We start from the raw sequence: 18,203 nt of genomic DNA, 5'->3' as shown, positions 1-18,203 counted from the left end.
ACTTCGAGGTTACAAATGATAATTATCTATTGAATTGTAATTTTTTTTATCGGTAAATTAAAATTCATTCATAAAAAAATATTTACAAACATATCTTGGCGATATTACAAATCATAGTCTCTCATGAAATGCAGAATCTTGAGGATACAAACAATATAAATTTCTAAATACATATTTTTTTGAGTGCTAAATACATATTTAATCAACGATTGTTTGTAATGCATTATCGAAAATTATAGAAAGAACTAAATGATCCGGTGAAATATATCTTCCTTGCAAAATTGAAATGTAAAGCTTAAGGTAGATCGAATATGTAAATGCAGTAAGTAAAGATAAGGAACACAAGATTTTTATGAAAGTTCGAAGCTAGAGCTTCTACGCCTCCCCTTCTTCTGTTTTTAAAAGGATTTTCATTGGAAGAGTTTGATTTACACAACTTGTACAAATCCGATCCGATCAACCCTCTCCTAGTATCAATTTCTCAATTCCAATCACCATCTGATTGCGTTACAATTTGAATTCTAAGTGAGATATGTTTCGATAAGCTGGTCTGATTATCACAGAGTGTTCTCAATCAATTGATCTGATATAAGCAATAAGCTTGAACTCTGGGTATTTATAAAACTTTGATCTGATACTTGTCTTACTACGTGAAATTCACAAATGAAGGATTGATAATCTTTAAGCTTAGAATCACGAAAGCAAAAGGTTGGCAAAAATTGTTAATCATGGAGTATCATCAAGTACTGACTCTCGAATTAACACTACTAGCTAGCTCATAGATTTCAACATTATGCCCAAAACTTGAACATTTTATTTTTTAGAAAACAAAATTAAATAAAAAGCTTTCCATTTGAAAAAAATATATTTGAATACTGCCACCTCAAACTATAATTAAGCTAAAACATTGTCTTTGGACCCAAACTATATATAAAAACTAAGCTTGCAAGAAAAAATAATTTAAACAAAATAAAAATATATATAGCTTTGTATGAATCCCAAGAAATTAATCTTCGATCGGTCGTGGGGTGTACTGCTTGTATATAAGCACCCCCCACATCTTATGTGCCACTCCTCCATCACCACCACAAAAGGCACTGATCTCTCTCTCTCTCTCTCTCTCTCTCTCTCTCTCTCTCAGCCATGCACCTTCGAGTCATATAATTTGGTATTTCAGACAAATTAACAATTTCATGATCAATATGAGGAAGATTGCAACAGAAAGGATACTGATTTTGATATTTGCATTTACTGTGGCACTTGGGATTCAAACATGCAGTGTAAACAACATTAGTAGAGGAAGCTTTCCAAAGGGTTTTGTTTTCGGGACAGCTTCTTCCGCTTACCAGGTAATAATATAATTCCATTGCAGATTTTCCAAAATAAATATATATATACTTGCATGACAATTTCTATTGCTGAAAGGATTACGTACCTTAAAGTAAACATTGATATATATATCATTAATATTTATGTTGAGCGACATATGCTAAGTAAGATTAATTCCATGTCTTGGAATGAAAAGTTTTTTTTATACGATTTTTAAAAAAATGTACCATATCAAAATGAGATGATGTCGGTTTTTGCACATGCACGATATTCTTGTACGTGATGTAATGGCTCAGTTACGAGCCCATAACTTGGTCAATTTTTCAACTTCCTAGCTAGCACATTTTTTTTGCGGCCCTGGGTATGATATTTTCTTGGGCCAAAAGAATTATAAATTTAGGGCCAACAATTAATAATTATACATGGCTTGAATTTCAGTATGAAGGAGCTGTCAAAGAAGATGGAAGGGGTCAAACAATCTGGGATACATTTGCTCACACTTTTGGTAACAACAACAACAAACAGAAGAATTTAGTACTTAATATTAATTATTTCATATATACTGAGTACAATTAAGCAAATTATTATAAATTTTGGGTGGCAGGAAGAGTTCTTGATTCCAGCCATGCTGATGTAGCTAATGATCAGTATCACCTCTACCGTGTATGCATGGGATTTTTTTTTAAATTTATAATTAGATCAACAAATTTGACATAACATTTAATTTGAAATTAATTTACTAACTAGGATTAATGAAAGAATTACATTTTGTGATTTGGTTATAATTTTATTTGAAAAAGGAAGATATACAGCTTATGAAAGATATGGGAATGGATGCTTACAGATTTTCGATTGCTTGGTCTAGGATTTACCCTAGTAAGATTAATTCCATGTATTGGAATGAAAAGTTTTTTTTTATACGATTTTTAAAAAAATGTACGATATCAAAATGTTTTCACTGCATGTTTAATATATTTCGATTATTTTTAATGCATGGATTCTTCTTTCGGAAATAAAAATAAAATAAAATTTGAAGACATGATTCATAATATATTGACCATGTAATTAACTTAATTATTACTTTTTATTCAATGTGTTCTTATAAGATGGAACTGGGAAACTAAATGAAGCCGGAGTCGATCATTACAATAATCTCATCAACACCTAATCCTACAACATGGTACTCTATGTCTAATCTTACTCAAATATATAATATGTTTTTTCTGCAGGAATCGAACCTTATGCGACACTTTACCATTGGGATCTTCCTCAAAGTCTAGAAGACAGATACACAGGATGGCTGAGCCCACAAAGCATGTAAATGATTCTTTAATGTAATTAATTTCTTCTTCCCCCAACGATGAAAATCAAATGAATTGGGGAAAATATTGGAACCTCACTGTTATCCTGATAGCCCGGACGGTGAGCCCGGGGTCATTTCAGGGGCCTAGGTATGCAAAGGCCCGTGGTAATTTACAAGCCATATGAATCTAGGTGATCTACCCGGTATGCAAAACACCCGGGTAATTCAACGTCCCGATACTCAACAGGGAGGAAAATAAAGAGGTGACAAAGCACGAGGATGCACCCGAAAGCAGATGGAAGCACTGGAATTGGAGATCAGAAGGAGACCTTATGCTAAATGGTGCATTCTTCATTCAATCTGGTGCCGGCGCCTCGTCTAATTACGCCAAGGCGTCTAGCTTGAGTGCGAGACCATCGTCCCTGGTGAGCTCCATGACCGACGGAGCCGGCACACTCAACTGCAAGAAAGGCAAACGGTGCTAGCCAGCCGCCTGTGTCCGGAAGAAAAATTAAATTAAAGCCCCCTTGAAAACAAAATGGGGTTCCAGAGTACGTTTGTTGGCCTATTAATTGAATTTTAGAGATGTATCAGTTTCGATTACTTAACTACCGATTGTAACAACCTCAGCCCTGTCCCCTTCAAAATGACAATCATTTAAGAAAGTATATAATATCTTTATGTAAATGTGAGTCAAAAGTGTAAACAAGGACTGCTGAGTTGATCGTGGAACTTTATGGATGAAATATTTCAATATGAGAAAAAAAAAAGAGAAGTAAAGAAAAAACAAAAACAACAACTCAAGAAAGAACCCACGCCTGGATATTCATTTTATGATGTTCGCATCATTGGCGCCGTCTGTGGAAAATTGAGATTTAAGACGTAGATATGACGATTATTGAGGATCCGGAAAGCTCCCAGCGAGCAATGGCAAATCTGCAGGAGCAAGTGAACGCCATGGTAGAGGCAGCGTTACAAAGGATCTTAGCTCTACAACAGGAGAAGAGGGAAGGTGATCCGGAGAAACAGGAGGAGAAGGAGCAGGAGAAAAACCAGGAGGAACCAGAGAAGGAGCGGGAGAAAACAGTAGATAAGGTGCGGGAAGAAGGAAAAGAAAAGGAGAAGAGAAGAGGAGGACGAGAGGGCATACAGGCGGAACAGGAGGCAGAATCACACGCTGAGTCTGCCCATGTCACCATGGTGGGAGAATTGGAACTGCTGAAGCAGAAAATTTTAAAGTTAGAAAACACTGACTCGCGGGAATCTTCGCGAGTCAAAAGCTTGGGATGCCCTTTCTCGCCGGAGATTATTAAAGAGCCCTTGCCAGTACAATTCAAATCAGCGAAGATCAAAGGATACGATGGTAGTGGTGATCCAGAAGAGCACATGGCCCGGTTCGAAAATGTAGCCATGTTACATTGTTATAATGATCAAATCAAATGTAAAGTTTTCTTAACCACATTAGAAGATTCTGCCCAAAGGTGGTTTGAAAACTTGGAGGACGGAAGCATTGATGTCTTTAAGAAGTTTCGAGAAATCTTTTTGCAGCATTTCAACAGCAGTAAACGGTACCGAAAGACTACCCTCAGTCTTTTTGAGGTGAAGCAGGTTGGAGAGGAATCTCTAAGGGCATATATCAAGAAGTTCAACAAAATAACTTTAGAGATTCCAGCGTGCGCACCTGAAACCCGGATCACAGCCTTTACTCAAGGTCTCAGGGAGGGAGAATTCTTCCGGTCGCTGGTAAAGAAAACTCTTCGAAACTTTGAGGACCTCTTAGCCCGGGCTGAAAAGTACATTAATATGGAAGAAGCCCAGAAGCAAAAGAGGGATAAAGATAAGCGAGAGGGAAACAGAGAAAGAGGAAATAGGAATAACTCGGGAGGAGGGAAAAATGATTATCTGGGGAGGTTGATGGCTCATGCCCCGCCAAAAGTAACTAGAGATCGAGGGGTCCATGTGTGCGAGGAGGAAGTTCGGCAGACCTCCCAGAAAGGAGCGGAAAAATATTGCTCCATCCACGAGGTCAATACTCATGATACCAGCGAGTGCAGAAGACGCGCCCCGGAGGCAAAAAGGCCGATGTCAGGAGAGGAAAGGCGGATGGATAAAAGACAGCGAGGGCCTTATCGGGCACCAGGATTTGCGACACACAGGCCTAATGAGGCTGTCTCAGAAAAAGCCCGGGAGGTTCCACCTCAGCGGCTGGATGATAGGGCACGAGACGGACCCTCCCGAGGAGTCATCAACATGATATCAGGGGGATCCACTGATGGGGATTCGAATAGGGCCCGGAAATCTTGGAGTAAGAGAGAAGTATTGGGGTTGGAGGCCCGGAAAGTAACCTCTTGCCCGGTCATTTCCTTCGGGCCAGAGGATTTAAAGGACGTGATCACCCCTCATAATGATGCTTTGCTCATCCAAGCCAGGGTGGCCAACTATGACATAAGGCGGGTTTTTCTTGATTCCGAAATCTCGGTAAATGTCATTTTCCAAGAAGCTTTTGAACAAATAGACCTGCTGGGATGTGAGGTCAATTTGGTGAAAACCTCTCTCTACGGGTTCGCAGGGCACACAATACAGCCTCGGGGAGAGGTATGGTTGCCCATTACCCTGGGAGCCGGTGAATTGAGAAGAACTATCATGACTCTCTTTTCAATAGTAGAAGCTCCATCTTTCTATAATGTCATCTTAGGGAGACCAGCTTTGAACGCCTTCATGGTTGTGGCCTCTACATATCATCAAAAGATTAAATTCCCGGTGGGAAACCAGATAGGAGAAGTAAAAAGAGACCAACCCTCTTCTCGAAGGTGTTATGCTGATACTGTACGAGTGGACAACAAGAAAGCCCGGGGTGAGCAAGGAAGAGGTGATCCTTGCAAAAAGGAAGTGTGCACAGTAGTAGAAGTTAAGGAGGAACATGAGGTAGTGCAGTTATTCCCAGAACAACCGGGAAAAATTGTCAAGGTAGCTAGGGATTTGGAGGTCGGCCTTATGGATCAGGTGAAAGCGTGCCTGGCCAAGAATACAGATGTATTCGCCTGGTCTTCACAGGAGCTAACTGGAATCCCATCTCAAGTGGCCGAACACAAGCTAAATATCCTCCCGGGAGCTCGGGTTATCAAACAAAAGAAGCGGCATTTTGGGGCGGAGAAGGACAAAGTCATCGCTGACCAGGTTCGGGAGTTAAAGGAGGCAGGACATATCCGGGAGGTATAGTTTCCTACTTGGCTGTCTAATGTGGTACTGGTACCCAAAGCCACCGGGAAGTGGAGGATGTGCATTGATTTCCGAAACCTGAATGAAGCTTGCCCTAAAGATTGTTACCCCCTCCCTCGGGTTGATCAGCTGGTGGACTCCACATCAGGCTTTGAGTTGCTCAGCTTTATGGACGCATACCAGGGATACCACCAAATCCCCCTGGAACAGGAGGATCAAGACAAGGTTAGTTTTATCACTTACGGAGGGACTTTTTGTTATGTGGTTATGCCGTTCGGGTTAAAAAATGCAGGGGCTACTTATCAAAGGATGATGGACAAGGTCTTTCAAGGCCAGCTCGGCCGAAATGTGGAGGTATATGTAGATGACATCCTGGTAAAGTCCCGAACTGGGAGGGATTTCATTCCCAACTTAGAAGAAACCTTCAACACTCTTCGGAAGTACGAGGTAAAGCTTAACCCGGCCAAGTGTGTTTTCGGAGTCAAGAGTGGGAAGTTTTTGGGTTTTGTGGTAACGGAAAGAGGGATAGAGGTAAATCCCGAAAAGGTGAAAATATTGAAAGAAATGCCCTCACCAACCTCTACCAGGGAAGTGCAGCGGTTGACAGGGAGAATCACCGCCCTGTCCCGATTCATCGCCCGCTCGGCTCATAGGAGTTATCCCTTCTTCCAGGTGTTGAGGAAGGCCCAAAAATTTGGATGGACTCAAGAATGCGAGAAAGCTTTTCAGGAGTTGAAGGAGCATCTGGCTAATCTGCCGGTTCTGGTCAAACCAAAGCCTGGAGAAAGGTTGTGGGTATATCTCTCTACAACCAAGCATGCTGTGAGTTCCGTGCTGATAAGAGAGGAAGCCAGGGACCAGAAACCTGTCTATTATGTAAGTCATGCCTTGAATGGACCAGAAACTAGGTATGGTGATATAGAAAAGATGGCTCTTGCGCTCATCCTTACAGCCCGGAAGCTTAGACCGTACTTCCTGTCTCACCCAATCACGGTCTTAACTAATAGTTTGCTGGGCCGGGTGATGACTCATCCAGATACTTCGGGTAGACTGGTCAAATGGGTGGTGGAGCTAGGGGAGTATGACATCGAATATCAACCCCGGGTTGCTATCAAGGCGCAGGCTCTTTCCGATTTCTTGACAGAGATTCTTACTTTCGGCCAGGAAGAAGTATGGAGGGTGTTTGTGGACGGGGCTAGCAGCTCGGAAGGGAGTGGGGTGGGTGTGGTTCTGATCTCTCCTACGCAGGAGAAAACCCGGATAGCCATGAGGTTGCACACTTTCAAGTCCAATAATGAGGCAGAGTACGAGGCAGTCGCGACGGGTTTAAAGTTGGCTCGAGAAGCGGGAGCGGAGCATGTAATTATTTACTCCGATTCCCAGCTGGTAGTGCAGCAATTACAGGGAATGTTCAGTGTTAAGGAAGAAAGGTTGCGAGAGTACATGGAACTGGTCAAGAAGCAGGGAAGTGATTTCTCCAGTTGGAACATAGAGTAGATTCCACGGGAACATAATACTGAGGCAGATGCGTTGGCCAAAATGGCTACTTCTTGGAGTAGTGGTAACAGCCGGGAAGTGATACAACAAGTGGGGTCGGTGTTGGCAGTAGAGGAGGAAGAGCAGAAGGGAAAGGGGAATCTTGGATGACCCCTCTCATTAACTATTTACAGACAGGGACTCTTCCCTCAGATGGAGCAGTAGCCCAAAAGGTCAGAAGGCAGATACCCCGTTTTACCCTTTTAAATGGGAGTCTGTATCGGAGATCCTTTCAGGGCCCACTGCTAAGATGCCTGGAGGAGAAGGAGGTGAAGTATGTGCTCCAAGAAATACATGAAGGATGTTGTGGGGATCACGGAGGAATGTGGAGCCTAGCCCGGCATACTCTATTAGCCGGGTATTGGTGGCCTACTCTACAGCAGGATGCCCGTCAAGTAGTCAATGTTTGCGAAGGATGTCAAAGATTTGGAAATTTTTCTCATAAGCCGGCATCGGAGTTGCAGGCAGTATGGGCATCCTGCCCATTTGACCAGTGGGGCTTGGATATTGTGGGACCTTTTCCTCTAGGGTCCAAACAGAATAAGTTCCTTCTAGTTGCGGTAGATTACTTCTCTAAGTGGGTAGAGGCGGAGCCCCTTGCAAGAATTACAGAAGAAGTTGTGTTAAACTTCATATGGAAAAATATTGTTTGCCGGTTTGGTGTTCCTCGGAAATTAGTTTCTGATAATGAAAGGCAGTTTCAGGGACGGAAGATGAAGGATTGGTGTGCTGAGATGAAGATACAGCAGGCCTTTACCTCGGTGGCTTATCCTCAGAGTAATGGACAGACGGAGGTAACTAATCGAATGATAGTACGGTCTTTGCAGGCCAGACTCTACGGCATGGGTAAAAATTGGGTGGAGGAAATTGCAGGGGTGTTGTGGGCTTATCGTACTACGCCAAAAACAGCTACAGGAGAAACACCTTTCGGCTTGGTGTATGGGTCCGAAGCAGTGTTACCAGTAGAGATTGGGCAATCTTCTCCCCGAATACAAGCTTATCAAGGGGAAGGAACCAGTAGCCGAGCACAGGAGTTGGACTTGATAGAGGAGAAGCGGGAAAGGGCGGCTGTAAGGATGGAGGCTGTAGTAGCCCGTACCCTAATTGAGTAATTAAAGGATTAATGCTAATTAAATAAATTGGATATCGGACGGATCGGAAGCTCCGAAGGCACGATCGGAAGCTCCGAACAGGATCGGAAGCTCCGATGAGCGATCGGAATCACCGATTGTATTACGTCATCCATGACGATTGGCTAGATCGGAAGCTCCGATCACCCCTATCAGAAGTCAACAAGTGATATTTTGACACGTGGCAGATCAGGATCTTCGGAAGCTCCGATGGCAGGATCGGACGTTCCGATCGAGGTTCGGACGTTCCGATCAAGGATCGGAAGTTCCGATCGTTGTCTATAAATAGAAGGCCGAGGCTTCACTTTCATTTGCCAATTCCGAGTTTCCCTCTCCTTTCTAGTCTATTCGATTTGGTTGTATATTATTTGGATAAATTACAGATTCTTTTACTTGGGATTGTATATTTTTTATGGTTTCCGCAGTTTTATTCTGATATCTGTTTAATTAAGTTAATTGCATGCCTAAGTTCTGTTTAGTAGGTGATCCGGGTAAGGGTCACTACATTTATGGTATCAGAGCATGCAAAAGAATTCTTGGGATTTAGTCTCATCATGAGGTATTTTTGTAGATGGCAAATCGTGACGACCGGAGTTCTCATGGTAGTGTTGGTGGGCGTTGGGGTGATGCCGATCGGGAGCCTCGTCGAGAACGGCGTCATCGTCATCATGACGAAGAGCGTTTCACTGTGCGTCAATTCTTAGCTATGGGTCCTAAGCCCTTAGTTGGAGGCGAGTCTCCAGAGGATGCGGAGAACTGGTTAGACCGCATGGAGACGACTTTTCAGACTTTCCAATGCACCGAGGAGCAGAAGGTGGAGACCCTTGGCTATCTTTTGGATGGGCGTGCGCGCAGGTGGTGGAGGTTTACTTCTGCACCTTTTGTTGCGGCGAGAGGAGTGGCCACCTCGACCGAGTTCCGCACAGCTTTCCAAAAGCGGTATTTTCCTCCGGCACTCCGTCAGTCAAAGGCAGGCGAGCTACTGAGTCTGCGACAGGGAGCCATGTCTATCGATGAGTATCAGCAGAGGTTATTTGATCTGCTATCCTATTGCCCCGAGATTGCTGATAGCTCAGAGATGAAGTATAATCTGTTCCTTTAGGGCCTTAACCCTGAGATCCATGACCGTGTGGCGGTTGGCGACGACATGTCCTACGAGGGTTTGGTGAGCCGTTGTCACCAGGCGGAGGACAGCATTCGGCGGAACAGGTCTTTCCCTCAGTTGAGGCCTGCTAGTTCTTTGGGTCCCCGTGCCCAATCTTTCAAGAAGTCTGGATCTTCTTCTTCCTCTGGTTCTGGAGGTGTTGTCCGTTTCGGTAAGAAGGACAAGTGTGATCACTGTGGGAAGAACCATCCATCCGACAAGTGTCGTAGAGCTTCTGGAGCTTGTTTCCGTTGTGGAGAGACTGGTCATATCCGGAGAGATTGTCCACTATCTGGGGGAGGCAGTTCTGGATCTGGTTCAGGATCTGGTTCTCAGGCCACCGTACAGCAGAGGTTGCAGGGACAGTCTGCTGGGAGTTCTCATTTGAGGCCACGAGCTTCTGGCCAGGTGTTTGCCCTGAGACATGATCAGGCAGTGGAAGAGAATGAGAAAGTCATCGCAGGTATATTTCTGCTTTATGGTATACCTGCTCTTGTACTTATTGACACTGGTGCATCTCATTCCTTCATTTCTGCACGTTTTATTGAGAGACATAAGTTACCATGAATTGCACTAGACGTAGTGATGTCTATTTCTACTCCGACGGGCCAATCTGCTTTGGCTAAGCGTCTAGTGATGGGTTGCCCTTTAGAGTTCGAAGGGAACATTCTGTTAGCGAATCTCATGGTCCTGGCGATGGACGACTTTGATTGCATTCTGGGAATAGATATGTTGACTACCTATCGAGCTTCAATGGACTGCTATCAGAGATTAGTACGCTTTCATCCGGAGGGGAGTGAGAGTTGGTTTTTCTATGGTGAGGGAGCGCGACCTCCGATGCCTTTGGTATCAGCTTTGAGAGCCTGTCGAGCTCTAGAGTCTGGCAGGAAAGACTACCTTATCTATGCAGTTGATTTGTCCGCTAAGAGCGTTGGGATATAGAGTATTCCTGTTGTGGATGAATTTCTAGATGTATTTCCTGACGAGATTCCGGGTTTTCCTCCTGCCAGGGAAGTCGAGTTTGACATAGAGTTGATGCCGGGTACTTCGCCTATTTCTAGAGCACCGTATCGTCTGGCTCCGTCAGAGATGCGTGATTTGAAGAATCAGCTACAGGATCTTTTGGGCAAGGGGTACATTCGTCCTAGTGTATCTCCTTGGGGAGCTCCTGTTCTCTTCGTGAAGAAGAAGGATGGGTCGATGCGGTTGTGCATTGACTATCGGCAGCTGAATCGAGTTACTGTGAAGAACAAGTATCCGTTGCCTCGTATTGATGACTTGTTTGATCAGCTGCAGGGCACGTCAGTTTACTCCAAGATTGACTTGAGATCTGGGTATCATCAGTTGAGAGTTCGTGATCAGGACGTAGCCAAGACTGCATTTCGTACTCGCTATGGGCATTACGAGTTCCTAGTGATGCCATTTGGTTTGACTAACGCGCCGGCTATATTCATGGATCTGATGAACCGTGTCTACAAGGAATATTTGGACAAGTTTGTCGTGGTCTTCATCGACGACATCTTGGTGTATTCGCGTAATACGGAAGAACATGTTTCTCACTTGCGGTTGGTACTGCAGACTCTTCGAGATGAGCAGTTGTACGCTAAGCTGAGTAAGTGTGAGTTCTGGATGGATAGAGTGGTCTTTCTTGGCCATATCATATCCAGGGAGGGGATTTCTGTTGATCCAAGCAAGATTGAAGCGGTACTTAATTGGTCGCGTCCGACGACAGTTGCTGAGATCCGTAGTTTTCTGGGTCTAGCAGGGTATTATCGTCGCTTCATTATGAACTTCTCTCAGTTAGCTCGATCGTTGATGCAGCTTACCCGCAAGGGTGTGGATTTCGAGTGGTCCTCCGAGTGTGAGGAGAATTTCTGTGAGCTTCGATGGCGGTTGACTTCTGCGCCGGTGTTGGCATTACCGTCAGGATCTGGAGGGTATGTGGTATACACTGATGCTTCTCTTCAGGGGTTAGGTTGTGTTCTGACTCAGAATGGGCATGTGGTCGCATACGCTTCTAGACAGCTGAAGCTTCACGAGGACAACTATCCAGTCCACGATTTGGAGTTAGCAGCCATTGTGTTCGCTTTGAAGATCTGGCGTCATTATCTGTATGGCGAGAAATTTGAGATCTTCACCGACCATAAGAGTCTCAAGTATTTGTTCACTCAGGCGGAGTTGAACATGAGGCAGAGACGTTGGATGGACTTGCTTGAGGACTATGATTGCGAGATTAAGTACCATCCGAGAGCTGCTAATCTCACCGCTGATGCTTTGAGTCGCAAGGTCCGACTATCCGCACTTCAGACTTGTTCGATGTCTAGTGCGATCAGCTACTGTTGTACTTCAGGTTATACCTTCAAGCATAAGAAAGGTATGCAGAGTATCCAGATGTTTGCGATATTATCTGAGCCAGCTTTGTATTCGCGGATTCGAGATGCTCAGATGTCTGATTCGAAGACCCAACGTTTAGCTCGGCTAGCTAACGAGGGTAGCTCGTCTGGATTTCATTATCAGTCAGATGACTTTCTGTGTTTGTCTGGTAGACTTGTGATTCCGCTGGATGAAGAGTTGCGAGAGGAGATTTTGTCTCAGGCGCATCGCACTAAGTTGAGTATTCATCCTGGGAGCAACAAGATGTACAAGGATCTACGTACTCGTTTCTGGTGGAAGGGTATGAAACGCAGTGTTTATCAGTTTGTTTCGAGATGTTTGGTGTGTCAACAGGTTAAGGCAGAGCACCGACGACCTGGAGGATTGCTTCACAGTCTGCCTATTCCTGAATGGAAATGGGAGTTTATCACAATGGACTTTGTGACCCATTTTCCGGTATCCCCGAGGAACTGTGATGCTATCTGGGTTGTGGTGGACCGACTCACCAAGTCAGCGCATTTCATTGCCTATAGCCGGGAGTACAATGTGGATCGTATGGCTCGGTTGTACATTCAGGAGATCGTTCGACTTCATGGAGTGCCTGTGAGCATTGTCAGCGATCGGGACCCCAGGTTTACTTCTAGATTCTGGGGGAGTGTTCAGCGTGCGATGGGTACTACTCTCAGTTTGAGTACTTCCTATCATCCGGAGACTGATGGTTAGTCAGAGCGCACTATCCGTACTTTGGAGGATATGCTTAGAGCGTGCGTCATGGATTTTGGTTCAGCCTGGCAGGATCATTTGCCGTTGATCGAGTTCGCGTACAATAATAGCTATCATACTAGTATTGGGATGGCATATTTTGAGGCGTTGTACGGACGACGTTGTCGTACTCCACTCTTCTGGGAAGAAGTGGGGGAGAGACAGGCTGAGGGACCGGAGTTTATGCAGCAGGCGATAAACATTGTTGATCAAATCAAGAAACGGATTAAGACTGCACAGGATCGTCAGGCCAGTTATGCTAATATCAAGCGTAGGCCCTTGCAGTTCGAGGTCGGGGAGAAAGTGTTTCTGAGAGTGTCACCTTTCCGCAAGATTCTCAGATTTGGCCTTAAGGGCAAGTTGTCTCCCAAGTTTATCGGTCCGTTTGAGATCTTGGAGAGCATTGGCGATTTGGCTTATCGACTAGATTTGCCACCGCATCTATCCAGTATTCACGACGTGTTCCACGTATCTCTGTTACGACGGTATGTGGCGGATGAATCTCATATTCTGCAGCGGTCTGAGGTTCAGGTAGACAAGGATTTGACTTATGTTGAGAAACCTCTTCGTATCCTGGATTATAAGGATAAGGTTTTACGGAACAAAGTCATTCCTTTGGTTTTAGTTCAGTGGCAGCGCCGAGGCACTGAGGAAGCTACTTGGGAGCTTGAGGACAGGATGCGTGAAGACCATCCTGAGTTGTTTTGATTTTATTCTTTAGTTGTATTCAGTTGCAAACTCTGTAAACGTTGGATTTGGATAAAGAATGTTTCTGATTTCTGTATTTCATTCGGTACTTAAGATCTGATTTCGAGGACGAAATATCTTAAGTGGGGGAGAATGTAGTAGCCCGTACCCTAATTGAGTAATTAAAGGATTAATGCTAATTAAATAAATTGGGTATCGGACGGATCGGAAGCTCCGAACAGGATCGGAAGCTCCGATGAGCGATCGGAATCACCGATTGTATTACGTCATCCATGACGATTGGCTAGATCAGAAGCTCCGATCAGGATCGAAATCTCCGATCACCCCTATCCGAAGTCAACAAGTGATATTTTGACACATGGCAGATCAGGATCTTCGGAAGCTCCGATGGCAGGATCAGACGTTCCGATCGAGGTTCGAACATTCCGATCAAGGATCGGAAGTTCCGATCGTTGTCTATAAATAGAAGGCCGAGGCTTCACTTTCATTTGCCAATTCCGAGTTTTCCTCTCCTTTCTAGTCTATTCGATTTAGTTGTATATTATTTGGATAAATTACAGATTCCTTTACTTGGGATTGTATATTGTTTATGGTTTCCGCAGTTTTATTCTGATATCTGTTTAATTAAGTTAATTGCATGCCTAAGTTCTGTTTAGTAGGTGATCCGGGTAAGGGTCACTATAGAGGCTTATAGGGGAAGGGTGATGAAAGCTTTCAACAGGGGAGTCAAGCCTCGAGAATTCCAGATAGGAGATCTCGTATTAAAAAAGGTTAACCCTGCAGGGGATGTGAAGAAGTTAGAAGCAAAGTGGGAAGGTCCTTACAAGATTACTCAGAAGGTGGGGAGAGGGGCTTGGTACTTGGAAGACAGTCAAGGTAAGACCCTGAAGCGGCCTTGGAACACGTTGCATCTCAAGTTGTATTACTCTTAAACAAGCAAACTTGTTGTAATATGTATTTCATGCTGTTATGTGAATAAATGTGTGTTTTGTTTAAATGTACTTAAAGCCCATGGCAAACCCATGGCACCTTAAAGCCCAGGTGATCCACTATCCTGGCACCATAAGCCCAGGCGATCCACTACCCTGGCACCATAAGCCCAGGCGATCCACTACCCTGGCACCATAAACCCAGGCGTTCCACTACCCTGGTACTTAAAGCCCATGGCACCTTAAAGCCCAGGTGATCCACTACCCTGGCACCATAAGCCCAGGCGATCCACTACCTTGGCACCATAAACCCAGGCATTCCACTACCCTGGTACTTAAAGCCCATGGCAAACCCATGGCACCTTAAAGCCCAGGTGATCCACTACCCTGGCACCATAAGCCCAGGCGATCCACTACCCTGGCACCATAAACCCAGGCGTTCCACTACCCTGGTACTTAAAGCCCATGACACCTTAAAGCCCAGGTGATCCACTACCCTGGCACCATAAGCCCAGACGATCCACTACCCTGGCACCATAAGCCCAGGCGATCCACTATCCTGGCACCATAAACCCAGGCGTTCCACTACCCTGGTACTTAAAAGCCTGTAGTAACAACATGGGCCATGTATGGAACAAGCAGCTCATCATCGGTGGATCAGGATTATCTTATAGTGCTATGCCTCTCGGGACAGCGAAACAGGTTCTAGCCCGATTACTTGCCGGAGGTGTAGGGTTATCCTGATAGGCCCGGACGGTGAGCCCGGGGTCATTTCAGGGGCCCAGGTATGCAAAGGCCCGTGGTAATTCACAAGCCATATGAATCTAGGTGATCTACCCGGTATGCAAAACACCCGGGTAATTCAACGTCCCGATACTCAACAGGGAGGAAAATAAAAAGGTGACAAAGCACGAGGATGCACCCGAAAGCAGATGGAAGCACTGGAATTGGAGATCAGAAGGAGACCTTATGCTAAATGGTGCATTCTTCATTCAATCTGGTGCCGGCGCCTCGTCTAATTACGCCAAGGCGTCTAGCTTGAGTGCGAGACCATCGTCCCTGGTGAGCTCCATGACCGGCGGAGCCGGCACACTCAGCTGCAAGAAAGGCAAACGGTGCTAGCCAGCCGCCTGTGTCCGGAAGAAAAATTAAATTAAAGCCCCCTTGAAAACAAAATGGGGTTCCAGAGTACGTTTGTTGGCCTATTAATTGAATTTTAGAGATGTATCAGTTTCGGTTACTTAACTACCGATTGTAACAACCTCAGCCCTGTCCCCTTCAAAATGACAATCATTTAAGTAAGTATATAATATCTTTATGTAAATGTGAGTCAAAAGTGTAAACAAGGACTGCTAAGTTGATCGTGGAACTTTATGGATGAAATATTTTAATATGAGAAAAAAAAAAAGAGAAGTAAAGAAAAAACAAAAACAACAACTCAAGAAAGAATCCACGCCTGGATATTCATTTTATGATATTCGCATCACTCACCTTGTCATGATCCTTTTCACCAGAAAAGACTTTACAATCTATGCCGAAACATGCTTTAAAGAATTCGGCGACAGGGTAAAGTACTGGATCACGTTCAATGAACCTCACACATTTGCTGTACAAGGCTACGACGTGGGGCTTCAGGCTCCCAGCCGTTGCTCCATCCTTCTGCGATCATTTTGCAGGGCTGGAAACTCAGCAACCGAGCCTTACGAAGTCGGCCACAACGTGCTTCTTTCACACGCTACTGTGGTACAAATTTATAATTAAGGACAAATACCAGGTAAATTAAAATACAAATCGTATATATAAGGTTCCCTCAAAAAGTGGTGATTTAGAATCTTTTTTAATATATTTAAGTAATGTGTAAATAATTAAGTTATGAATTTGAGATTTCTATATGTTTCATTGTTAACACTAACATTATAATCGAAATTCATGAATTTGAAATACTTTAATCCAAGCGCAACCTAAACGTTTTAGTTTGAAACCAGGCGAATTCTGTATGGTTGTACATTAATGTGCCACACGGGATCAGAAGTTTGATGAATTACATCAGATAAAAATATGGGAACCCTCTTGTTATCATTACTGAGAACGGTAATAATTAATAGCTGAGAAACAAATTATATATATCGTTTTCTTTTCATATATTTACCAAAGCAAGATTCATAGCTAGATGAAATGTTTTTTTCTTTATGTTTTTACGCAGGAATGGATGACGGAAACAGCCCATTCGTGTCTATTAAAGATGCGCTCAAAGATGAGAAGCGAATAAAGTATCATAACGACTATTTAACAAACTTGTTGGCAGCTATCAGGTAATTAAATTAGGAGATTATTTATATATATATGTACATTTTTTTTTTTGGAACATACATCCATATATATTTGATATTATGCAATTAATGTATACAGGGAAGATGGTTGCAACGTGAGAGGTTATTTCGTGTGGTCGTTGTTGGATAACTGGGAATGGATTTAGTTCAAGGTTTGGTTTGTACTACGTGGATTACCACCACAAGCTAGCTCAAAAGATATGCCAAGGATTCTGTCAAGTGGTTCAAGAATTTGTTGGCTTCCTAGAAATTATCAGTATAGATATCAAGGAAACGAAACATATTAGCTTGGCTTTACAGTACAAAATGCAAATAAATAAGGTGTACGTGGGACATTTCATTTTGTATAATCATGAGCTTATTCCCGATAATTAAAAGTATTTCAACTAGTTCGGTGATTTTCTGTTGTTACTTACGACAGCAAAAAAAGTAAATTGCTCAAAATTTTTATACCAGGAGCACTAACAAACGGTGGAGATGGGACAGAAAACATACTTACTTTTCATGTCCAAAAAGCTCATATTTGATTGCTCTTACTTGTTTTCTGTCTTTTCCCCTCAAAATAGACCAAAATAGTATATTAATTGGTTTGTAGATACACGCATTGGGTGTACATACAATCATTGAGTGCGCGTTATAAGTATCATCTCTTTAAAATGAGGGCGTCTTTTATCAAACGATCTCATTAATATTTATTCGTGAACGAGTCAATCTGCTTAATTATATACATTTGACATAAAAAAAATAAGAGTGCTTATCTATTTAGACAATCTCATGGATTTTTAATTTATTTATGAGACGAGTCAACTCTATTAATATTTAGAATAAAAAATAATAAATTTTTCATTGGTGACCCAAAGAATCACGAAATTGACCCGTGAAATCGTCTCACATGAATTTTTTTTTTGTGAAAAAGAATATTTTTTTCATGGATGATACAAACAGAAGATTCACTTCACAAAATTGGTATGTAAAACTGTCTCAAGTGGTTTTTGTCTTTTAAAAATAAATTTCAATGAATTATTGATAATATTGAATTAAGAGATTAAACAACTATTAATCGATAAAGTAATAATTTACAAACAAATTATGTAAAATTTACAGACAAACAAATAAAAATTATTTAATAATATAAAATTTTGTAATATTTTTTTTTTTTTGTAATTTAATGCTTTTAATTCGAAGTGAAACAACCTAGGAGAAAATTAAATTTTTTTAAAAAAAATATATAAATCAAAGCAGAAAAACTCTTGTCAAACAGTCTTATGGATCGATATTTTGTGGGATGAATATTCTATTTGAATCATCCATAAAAAAATATTACTTGATTCTGAAAACGACTCACAATATACTTGTTAAATTTCAAATTCAATTCAATTATTCAAGTGTGAGTCCGGACTACAGTCCGTATCCAATGTAATTCATGTAAACCCACACGTG

The 18,203-nt window shown here is 42.9% G+C and overlaps 1 pseudogene; it reads left to right on the top strand.

Moving 5' to 3' along the window:
- The first annotated feature begins 1,202 nt into the window (after positions 1-1,202).
- On the top strand, positions 1,203-17,010 carry LOC140878243 (beta-glucosidase 6-like; annotated as a pseudogene).
- The last annotated feature ends 1,193 nt before the right edge of the window (positions 17,011-18,203 follow it).

This window comes from Henckelia pumila, chromosome 2 (assembly GCF_033568475.1).
Source record: "Henckelia pumila isolate YLH828 chromosome 2, ASM3356847v2, whole genome shotgun sequence".
NCBI classification, from domain to species: Eukaryota; Viridiplantae; Streptophyta; class Magnoliopsida; order Lamiales; family Gesneriaceae; genus Henckelia; species Henckelia pumila.
This window is presented reverse-complemented; position numbering and strand designations above follow the sequence as displayed.